Raw genomic sequence first — 11,480 nt, forward strand, 5'->3', positions numbered from 1 at the left:
AGAGTCTGGCCCCATCTTCTTGGCTCTCACTATTTGGATCTTGATGAGCATTCACTGTTTGAGTGTTTATCAGCATCATGGCACAGATGAGCAGATCTGGAAGCTCAGCCAAGGTACAAATATCACATGAGATGAGGGCTCAGTGTCTGAGCTTAAACCAATGGCATTAAAGCAGTTCAGAAGCTGGGCTGGGGCATGAGGGGTAAGCTGAGAACTGGCCCCACTTTGGAAGAACTGAGGTTAACCAGAGCAGAAAACCAGATCAGGATGTCCTCATGTGGGATTGCACCAGCCCAGGGGCACTGGCGTAACCTGAGGAGGTTCCTCTTCTGTGGGGCCATGTCCTTCTGCTCTCAGAAATGGCCTCTTGGCCTCTGTAGCTGCACCAACACAGCAGCACTTCTGGGCAGGGCTGTCTGCAGAGGCAAGGACACCTCACAACATGGGCTCATGCTCAGCCCTCCAAGAGAAGATCATCTGAGCAAGGCCTCCAGCCTTAGTGTGGGAGGCTTGGGTTCACACAAGCTCTCTGTGGTGAGACCTTCTGGCTCTCTAAAGCTCCTAAAAGGGGGCTGGAGCCAGGTGGAGGCCAGACTCTTCTTCCAAGGAGAAGAGGTCAGTGGGCACAAACTGGAGCCATGGTCAATGGACATAAAATAGAACTCAGGAGGTTGCTCCTGAACACGAGGGGGAACTTCTTTGGTGTGAGGTTGGCAGGGCTCTGGAGCAGGCTGCCCAGAGAGGCTGTGGAGTCTTCTTCTCTGGGGAGCTTCCAAACTCCTCTGGCCATTGTGATCCTGGGCAAGCTGCTGTGGGTGACCCTGCTTTAGGAATAGGGTTAGACTGGACCATCTCCAGAGGTCACTTCCAACCTCCACCACGCTGGGATTCTGTGAAACTACAAATGGATCTGGTTGATTGCCTGGGGCTGGGTGCTAGGTTGGACTGGCTGAGCTTGGAGCTCTCTTCCAACCTGCTTGAGTCCAGGGTTCTGTCAAACTTTCAAGTCATTTGCAGAGCTAACCTGTTCCTTAACAAAACTAAACTGGGGGCAAAAGGGAAAACATTTGGTTTTCCACTTTGGAGCCCAGAAGTCCAATTTTTTTGGGGGGGGGGGGAGGAGAGTGTGAAGAGAGAGGAAGAAAAGCCCCTGCAGAGGTGCTGGCCAAGCTGCCTTTCTGAGCATCGTCTGTCGCAAGAGAGCAGAGGCAGTGTCAGCTCTCCAGCTGCGGTTTTGAACTGCTGGCCTGTGGTGAGCAGGAAAGTCATTACCCCACAGCTCTCTCCTTTTTTTCTGCTGGAGAAGCAGTGTCTGGAAGCAGGCTCTGTCTCACCCAGTATCCTCTGATAAAGCTGCTGCTCGCAGCTCCAGGAGCACGGCAGGAAATTTAGCCAACACCTCTGCGTGCAGAGCAGTGGAAAGCAGAAGGCTGGAAAACCTCAACGTTCTTGCAAGGTACCAGAAGTCCTTGGCCTGGGCTTTGGGCTGTGAAAATTGAGGTTGCTCTGCTGACATCAGTACAGATCTGCTGCGGCGAGGTGAGGAATTCCATCCCTCCCAAGGCTTATTCCCAAGCTGAATTGTCCTCCCGTGTTGTGGTCTGAGTAATAAAGCTCCAAACCAGCTGCTTGCTCTGTCTTACCTCAAAGCAAAGGGAGATTTGTGTCTTTACCATGTTACCCATCAGCTTCAATCATCTTCTTTCCCCTTCTGTGTGGGGATGAAGATCCCTGGATCCCTGGAGCCAGAAGGGAAAGAACTGCATTTTTATGGGAGGAAACATGTCCATTCTCTTATCTTCCCACTTCCAGGTTAGGGAAGGGGAAGCTGTGGCTCAGAACTGCTGGACTGGATTGGAGAGAGAGATTTCCAAGGGTGCCAGGGATCATCATCCACCCTGGGGGGTGCTTTTAAGGAGCCACCCAGGGTTTAAGCTGCCTTGGCAGGTTGCTGTGTCCCATCTCCCGAGTGTCTCAGCTCTGTGCCTATCTGGGGAATGGGATGTGTTGAGGATTAGAGGAATTACCAAGGGCTTGTAGAGGGCTGCCAACAAGTGAGCAGCAGGTCAGAAGGTTATCAGTGTGATGGAGAAGCTGTATTTCTTGTAGGGCTTTCCACAAGAGGAATAAACCTCAGCTGAGTGGGGAAAGCTCTATCAACTGCTCCTTCTCCGTGGCTTTAAGATTTAGGGGGCATCAAAGAGGCTCTGCCTGCCCCAAGGTAGTGGCTCCTGAAAGAAGACTGGGGCCATAAAGTCATTTTTCTCATACTGGGACGTGGTGGAGGGCAGATGGGGCAGGAAGAGAACTGAAAGAGAGCTGTGAGCTCCCCAGGGCTGGCCTGGGGAACGTCCCCCAGCAGCAGCAATAATTGATACAAGAAAATGGAGAACTACCTCCTCTTCCTCTCCCTCACTTTGGGGAAGTGAGAGGGAAATCTCCTCCTGCACAGCGCCTGCAGATGCTGATGAAGAGGTCCAGCAGCAGCATGTGCACAGTCTGGGAGAAGGATGATGTTTCCTCTGAGTGTGCAAAGAGGCAGCTGGAGAAGCCCTGGTCCTCTCCAAGGTGCCCTTTCCTGCACCAGCAATCCCCAGGGTGTGCCTCTGAACAGGGTTCCGATGGGTCGATCACCACGGTGCAGCAGGCGAAGCCACCATTGTTTGCAGCCTCATTTCCCGCCTTGAAGCTGCTTTCTTCCACCTTCGCCTTCTTCGCCCTCTGACAGACATAACCCCCGGGGGAGCCAGAGGAGTCTGTGACAGCCTGGGTAGGGCTGGGGAGCAAACCGAGGTCGAACCTCTGCTGCGGGTCCCCCCCGAGCTGCGCTGTGCCAGCAGCAGGCTCCCGGCGCCGTAACACCGAAATGCTGCCACCGTGTGGCGTCTTGGGCGTACTGCACCGGGACCAAACCTGGGGGAACTGCTGCTGGGGCGGGGGGGAAATGCTGATAAGCACCAGAGAGATAACCTGCGTCCATTTGTTCGCGGACAAGGTATGAGGCTGCCAAGAAGGGATGTGGAAGTCCTGCTCCCCCACCATGCCGCAGCCCCGTCCTGCCTGCATAAGCCTTTTGTAGGATGCGATCTGTCAGGATAGGTTTTGATTGTGATTCTTCCTCCATGCCACCTCTTGTCCTCCCTGTGGGATCTAGGCTGGCAGCCTGTGTCAGTCAGCTGAGGAAGTGAGACCACAGGAGGCATTTTGCCTCACCGTGGTCATCTGTGGTGATAATATGAGAGGGGATAGACAGAAGCTTGAGGAGGGCAGATTTAGACTGGAGTCCAGCGAGGGTGATGAGACACTGGCACAGGTTTTCCAGGCAGGTTGTGGATGCCTCCTCCCTGGAGGTGTTTGAGGACAGGTTGGGTGAGGCTTTGAGCAACATGGGCTAGTAGGAGGTGTCCCTGCCCATGCCAGAGCTTTGGAACTGGATGATCTTGAAGGTCCCTTCCTACACAAACCATCTGTGAATCTCTTGCATCAGGCTTTGGAAGTTTGAAGAGCCCTGGGCTTTGCTGGCAGCTCTGTGCCTGATGGCCAGCAGTGATGGATGTGCTGTAGGGATGAAAAAAATCCCTGTGGGTTTGTCTCAGAGCTGGCCCAGCTGAGCTTAGCTTCAAACCTTCTCCAGCAAAGGAAGGGTTATTTAAACCATCTGAAGAAGGGAGCTCCCACAGCTGCTGGGTGAAGTTGATTCATACAGGTGCTCAGCGGGTGCCAAGTCTGGACACAGAGACACACAAATTTTTATCTCAGTGCATTAAATTGTCAAGATGCTGCAGAACAATTCCCATCCCTCCCTCCTGCTCCTGATTTTCTGTGCCTAGAAACACTGAGGTGTTCCAGAAGCCCCCATGACCATTGCTGCTTTACTACAAAAAGTGGTTTTGGGGTCCTGGAGCCCTTTTTAATAGAACAGGAAACATCAAACATGATATGGATAGAAATAACTTGGTAAAAGAAGGTTGCTGGCTCTGCATCTGGGTTTGCACACTCCCATGCAGTCTGGTGGCACTGGGAGAGAAGCAGAGAGATGATGCTCAAATTTTGTCCATAGCAAGAGACTTCTGAATGTTAGCAAGGCCACGACTTGGCCACCCACATCTGTCCAAGACAAATCCTCTGCCAGCTACAATGAGAAAACAGGATTAAGGAGGAGCCCAACTCAGTAGCAGAGAGAGTGGACACCTGACCTACCCCCAGGGCACAGTCCTACTTGTCATCAGCTCTCCCAGATACTTCCTCCTGCTTAGCCATGTGGACTGTCCTGTCTGGGTTGAATCTCAGCCCCTTGGGCCGTGGCCAGGGGCTGTCTAACTCAGGTTCTGGGTGATGTGAGCTTCAAAAACCCAGAAAAAGCTGATGCAGAGCCAGGTGTCCTTATAACTGTTACACCCAGCAACGTCTTCCCTGCTGCCCATGGCTGGAGGATGGGAAGGTGTCATGGAGATCAGAGGGGCCATGGAAGTGTTTTCTTCAGCACACCTGCTTGTCACACAGCTTGTGGAGGGCAGAAGAAGCAGGGTGGCCACAGAGCTTCTTGTGAAATGTGTGTGCTTGCAAAACCTGCTGCTTCTGAGAAAGGCAACCACCCCACAGCAAACATGCAGGCTCAGCTGCAGCAGCGGGAAGGCACAGACACACTCTGGAGGGGACCAGGTCCTTCTTCAGGGAGAACTTTGTGCTTTTACTTTACTGATGAGATGCCTGTGAGCATTTCTTTTACCCAGGGAGGCTTCTGACATGTTAGCACAGCTCTAAATGTCTTCCTCTTGTGTAAGAAACAAGCATTGGCACAGGCTGCCACGGGAAGTGATGGATTCTCCCTCTCCTGAAGGCTCTAAATGAAGTCCGGATGCCTCGTTGGAAGAGATGTATGGCCAAAGAGGAATTCTGGGGCTCACTGTGGGGATAAGGGGAAGGACTCATATGGCCTGTGTTAGACAGGAAGGCAGGCTGCATAATCTATGGTTGGTCCCTTCTGGCTTTGAGATCTATTGAAGTTCAGATCTGCAGCCAAAGTGTGGGACTCTTCATGTGCCTTCAAAACAGCAGCACCCCAGGGTATGGCAAAGCCTCCCAGCTGCTCCCAGTGCTCCCAGCACCCAGGGATCTCTTCACTGGTACCAGAAGCAAGGCCATTTCCCAGGAAAGTCTCCCTTGTCTAGACTTTAGATGGGCAGAAGGGCTCAGATGGGCACCTGGAAAGCAGGCAGGACACTGTGGGGGTTGGATTGCAGCACTGCTTAGGGAGGTGACTGGTGTTGGAGGGACCACACACTAGAAACATAGAATCAGAGAATGCTTTAGGTTGGAAGGGACCCCAAAGATCACCCAGTTCCAACCAGTTCCAAGGCAGGGACACCTCCCACTAGAACAGGCTACCCAAGGCCTCATCCAACCTGGCTGTGACCACCTCCAGGGAAGGAGCATCACTACAGAGGTGCCAGCATGAAGAAATGCTCTGGCATGGCTGAGTCGGGCTGCTGAGTCTGGCTTGCCATGTCTGCTGCCATGGGATGACCACATAAACAGTGGAAGATGGGCTGAGGAAGCCTCTGAACACCATCTCAGGTGCTGGCTTGTGTTGGGCTCATCTTCTTCACACTTACTGACTTGCTATGAAGAGAGAACCTCCTACCCAGGGGGGAAGTGAGGGTCATGGCTGCCCTGATGTACTGAAGTAACAAGTAAAGCTCCTCTGTCAGCAAAACGAGGTTGGACAGGCAGGTCTGGAGTACAGGAATGAGTCAGTGCTGTCGGGTAGTCACCCTGCAAGGAGGCTTCATCTCCCCTGCTGTGACCTCCCTCCCTGTGGCTTTTGTTGCCCCACACCTGCCTCTTGAGCCCAGCTGGTGGTTGTGGTGGTTTGAGCTGAGAGCAGACTGAGCCTGCACTGAGCTTATTTCATGCTACCTGCCAGAAAAAACCCTCCAAACAACCAAGGCTTTGGGCTCCCAGGGCTGGCTGAGCACTTGAGCCACGATTGCAAATGTATCTTCACCATCCATCCCCTCCTTGGGCTCCCAGGGCCGGTTGAGCACTTGAGCCATGGTGGCAGATGGATCTTCTCTACCATCCATCCCCATCCCAATTCTCCATCACTTAGAGATGACTCCCTTTCACCCTTTCACCCTTTCACCCTGATTAAACCCATCCCACAATTATAGCAGCAGGGGAAAGCAGGAGCAGCCTCTTTGGTCCTGCAAGCAGAGCAGCTCAAACACTGTATTTTTGGCTCCATCTCCTCTTTTCAGTGCTTGGGAGATGAAAGTGGAAAGCAAGCCAGAAAAGCTGAGAGTGAATGAACTCACTGGGTGCAAAACACAGATGAAAACCACCATCCAGATCTGTTAACAGCAATGTCATGCTCCAGATCTCACAAAGGTGAACCAAAAAGGAGAGCAAAGAGGAGTTTATGACCCTCCTGCAGGCTTTCCAGCTGATCTGATGAGGGAAGAGTGCGTTGCCTCTGCCTTTTGCCTCCCTGAAGGAGCAGAGGGGACAGAAGAAGAGGCTTTCCTCAGCTACGAGCCTGTCTGCACCTGTCAGACCTTGCGACCTGAACGTAGAGAAAGGAAGGTTCGTGCTGCACATCTCCAACCCTTCTCGAGGTTGCTCGTTGGCTGCAGCCCAGGGCTTGCAGTGCAAAGGGACGGCACCAGGCGGCTCCCAATGATGCTTTTCAGGCTCAAAACATTCCAGAAGTGCGGGGGAAGCAGTGAGTGTCACTTCAGAGAGGAGCAGAAATGCAAAGTACACACAGATGGTTAGTCCTGCAGAAGTGTCTGTGTGTGAACCCTCCACAACAGTGAGAGGCAGCAGGAAATGTGTGCAAGTCTCCAAGGGTGAGATGCAGGCTCAGCTTTTGCTGCAGCTTCGATGCTTTAAGCCTCTCCAAGCCTGTGATAGCTGGGTTTAGGTTTTTAGGGAAGATACAGCATCCCTCAGCACAAAGAAGAGAAGGCTCCCAAGAGATCTTGTTGTGGCCTTCCAGTATCTGAAGAAGGCTACAGGAAAGCTGGGGAGGGACTTTTTAGGGTGTCAGTTAGTGATGAGAGCAGGGGGAATGGATCCAAGCTAGGGGACATTGAGATGTTTGGGCCAGTCCAAAGGAGGCCACCAAGATGCTTAGAGGGCTGCAGCAGCTCTGCTATAAGGACAGGTTTTAAGTGAAGGTGGCAGTGTAGACACTGCCTTAAAAGGTTCAGATTCACCTCAACCTTCAAAAAGATCTTCTCCATCACCCTCAGTTTCCTCCTCCTCTTAACTTGAGTGCCAATATCACAGTGCTGCAGCCCAAAGGCTTGTGCTAGCAGAGGAGAAGTCAGAAGTGGTGTTGACTCGCTGCTGATAGCAGAAGGAAGTGAAACTGGCCAGAATGTTTGCTTTCATTACCCAAGCAGAAAGAAGAATGCAAGCAAGCAAGCAAGCAGACTAATGTGTTATGACAGTGCTGGGTTAATGCTTGGGCTTGATGATCTCAAAGGTCTTTTCCAACCCAAATGCCTCTATGTGTCCATGATTCTGTGATTTCTCAGTTGCAGGCTTTGCTGTAACACCCATGAGGATTTGATTTGCTCCTGCTTTGAGATGGGAAATGTGCTTTGAGTTGGGGAAATGTGCTTTGAGTTGGGGAAATGTGCTTTGAGTTGGGAAATGTGCTTTTAGTGCAGCTGAGACAAATGGCAGGCAGCAGAGTGTGTGTGTTTGCCCAAGTGGCAGTGCTAGAAGCCTGTTGACTGAGCTTGGGTTGAGCCTGAGGGACTCACCAAGCTACAGGTTACTGCTCAGTGATGGCAGGCAAAACCTCCCCCTCCTTGTGCATCAGTGCCAGCTGCAGTGTGAGGATCACAAACCCTTCCTCCTGTGTGAGGAGCAATGAGGACAAACACTACAGCAGAAATCATACAGTCAGAGAATCAGAGAACCAAGCAGGTTGGAAGAGAGCTCCAAGCTCAGCCAGCACAACCTAGCACCCAGCCCTGGCCAACCAACCAGACCATGGCACTAAGTGCCCCAGCCAGGCTTGCCTTCAACACCTCCAGCCACAGCCACTCCACCACCTCCCTGGGCAGTCCCATTCCAATGCCAATCACTCTCTCTGACAACAACTTCCTCCTAACATCCAGCCTGAACCTGCCCTGGCACAGCTTGAGGCTGTGTCCCCTTGTTCTGCTGCTGGGTGCCTGGCAGAAGAGCCCAACCCCACCTGGCTACAGCCTCCCTGCAGGCAGCTGCAGACAGCAATGAGCTCTGCCCTGAGCCTCCTCTGCTGCAGGCTGCACACCCCCAGCTCCCTCAGCCTCTCCTCACAGGGCTCTGCTCCAGGACCCTCAACAGCTTTGGCGCCCTCCTGTGGACACCTTCCAGCACCTCAACATCTCTCTTCAATTCAGGAGCCCAGAACTGGACACAGCACTCCAGGGGTGGCCTGAGCAGTGCTGAGCACAGAGGCAGAAGAACCTCCCTTGTCCTGCTGCCCACACTGCTGCTGAGCCAGCCCAGGATGCCATTGGCTCTGCTGCCCACCTGGGCACTGCTGCCTCCTCTTCAGCTCCTCTCTCCCAGCACCCCTAGCTCCCTCTCTGCCTGGCTGCTCTCAGCCACTCTGTCCCCAGCCTGTAGTGCTGCTTGGGGTTGTTGTGGCCAAAGTGAGGCCAAAATGAGGCTTTGTCCTTTAGGTGTTACCTCTCTGGGCCCAGATTCAAGGTAGGGAGGGTCCCTTTGATGTACCACCATGCTCTAACCTTGCTCCACAGAGGTGCCAGTGCTGCCACTGCAGCTTTCAAAGCCAACTCACTTGACCTCTCTCTACAGCTCATGTCCTGATGGCTTCAAAAGTCACTCGACTCCTTTCCTACAGTGGAGGTGACAGCACTTCCCTGCCCTGCAGATGTGCAGCAAAGATAAACAGCCTGGAGACTGTGAGCTTCTCCAGATGCTGCAACAGGGCCAAGCAGGGGCAGAAATAACCCAGAAGCAACACCTGGCCCTGGTGCTGCAGACCTGATCCCTGGGAGCAGAAACCTCCCAGCAGTGCAGTGAGTTTTGCTGAAGCCAGGATTTGCTTCTGCACAGTAAACCTCTTTTTTAGCAGAGGACTGGGGACTGCTTCTGCCCTGCCAGGGGAGGTTATGGGGCCCAAGAAGGACCGGAGCCCCCTCCCAGGCTGAGCTTTGCCTTCAGGAGGCGTGCTTGTGCTTTGAGAGGTGCAGCAGAGATGCAATCTCTCCTGGTGACAGCAAACTGTCTCTTGAGAACACAGAGCCTGTGCTGCAGGAGCTGAGGCTTTCTGGGAAGGTGCTGCCTGACTCTGCTGTGAATTAAAAGAAAAAGAGAAGGAAAAAACCTCACTTTTAATGGTGAACTACAAAGGCTTGGGGTTTGAAGAAACAAAACCAGCTTCTAAGATGCTGGAGTAAAAGCAAAGCATAGATTTCAGTTTTAGAACTAATTGCCCTGAGGAAGAGTGCTTGGTCACAGCAACCCCATGAGAGCTCCAGGCTTGGGGCAGGGTGGAGGGAAAGGGCAGGGGCTGGTAGGGGCCTCGAAAGCTCATCTGGTCCAGTCCCCCCTGCCAGAGCAGGAGCACCCAAAGCAGATCACACTGGAATGCATCCAGACAGCTCTTGAATATCTCCAGAGAGGGAGACTCCACAACCTCCCTGGGCAGCCTGTTCCAGGGCTCTGTCACCCTCACAGTGGAAAAATTCCTCCTCAGGTTCACATTCAACCTCCTGTGCCTCAGCTCCCACCCATGGAAAGTTGCCCAGCAGAGAAAGACCTGGGGGTGCTGGACGCCAGCAGCTGCAGATGAGCCAATGTGTGTGTGTGCCCCAACAGCATCCTGACTTGGATCAGCAATGCTGTGGTCAGCTGGAGCAGGGCAGGATTGTCTCTCTGTACTCAGCACTGGCAAGGCCACACCTTGGGGTCTCATAGAATCAAGCAGGTTGGAAGAGAGCTCCAACCTCAGCCTGTCCAACCTATCCCCCAGCCCTGTCCAGTCAATTAGACCATGGCACCAAGTGCCTCACCCAGGCTTTGCTTGAGCACCTCACTCCAGGAAGGACATTGAGGGGCTGGGGCAGGTCCAGAGAAAGGCAACAAAGCTGGGGATGGGTCTGGAGAACAGGGCTGGGGAGGAGCAGCTGAGGGATCTGGGGGGTGTTCAGTGTGGAGAAGAGGAGGCTGAGGGGAGACCTCTTTGCTCTCTACAGCTCCCTGGAAAGAAGCTGGAGCCAGGGGTGGTTGGGCTCTTCTCTCAAGTAACAAGAGACAGGATGAGAAAAAATGGCTTCAAGTGGTACTAGAGAAGGTTTAGTTTGGACATGAGGAAGAATTTCTTCCTGGAAAGGGTTGTTAAAGCCTCCAAACCTCAGTGAGGGTCTTACTTGGAAAGAGGTGCCTCCATGGATGCTCCTTTCTCATTTGCTGTGGTTGTCTCCACTCCCCATGCAGGGTGGTTTGGCAAAGCCTTCTCATCATGCTGCATATGCCCCAGAAGCTTCTGCTCACTCCTAACCTGCACTGTGAATTCTAGAGGGGAAGAATTAGAGTGGTCTGATCTAAGGGAGAGGGAACAGGGAGGAAAAGCCTCAGCTCCCCAATTCCTTTCCCTTAGGGCTGCATCCCCTTCTCCAGCTTGAGAATCATCAATGAAGAATCACACAGAAACATCCAGGCTGGAAAAGACCCTCAGGATCACCAAGCCCAACCCCTGGCAGCCCTTGCTCCATGCTTGAGGCTTGCAATGCTGTGATGTTTCTGAGCAGGAGCACCCTAAAATCACCCAGACAATGCTTGGGGGTGGGGGGGAGGATGGACTCCTCTTGGTGGAAGACAGTGGGGTTTGTCACCAGGAAGGCAGAAGGGAAAGCAGAGCCTCAGCATTCAGCTCCTCATTATTAAATTGCTCATCATTCCAGGCAGTCTCCCAAGGCCTGCCCAAAGTGTTCATCACACCACAAAATAATAGCCATCATCACTGATTAACTCTAATGAGCACACACAAAAGCCAGAGCACAGGTACATGTCAGGAACAGAGAAACCTTTTAACATCTCCTGGACTAAGCCTTCACTCTTTCCTTTCACATTCTCAGCATGTAGCTTGCATTTGGTCACCTCACACAGACCATGGCAGAGCTCTCTCCAGGGATCCATCTCCTTGGGGCATCCATAGATTTTGAGCCTGGAGCTTTGCAGACCCTGCTGTGGTCCCCAATTGTCCTCATAGATTCACACAGAGTGCTTTGGGTTGGAAGAAACCCCCAAAGGTCATCTTGTCCAACCCCCTGCAGTCAGCAGGGACACCTCTCACTAGATCAGGCTGCCCAGGGCCACATCTTGAATGCCTTAGCTACATCCCTGGGCAACCTATCACCCCCATCTCCAAGAGCTTCTGTAGTCTGTGTGAGCATGGCTGGAGGAGATGGAGAGGATGAGAAGGCTGGCAGAGACTTGGCCTGGGAGAG

This window comes from Pogoniulus pusillus, chromosome 38 (genome assembly GCF_015220805.1).
Source record: "Pogoniulus pusillus isolate bPogPus1 chromosome 38, bPogPus1.pri, whole genome shotgun sequence".
Taxonomy (NCBI): domain Eukaryota; kingdom Metazoa; phylum Chordata; class Aves; order Piciformes; family Lybiidae; genus Pogoniulus; species Pogoniulus pusillus.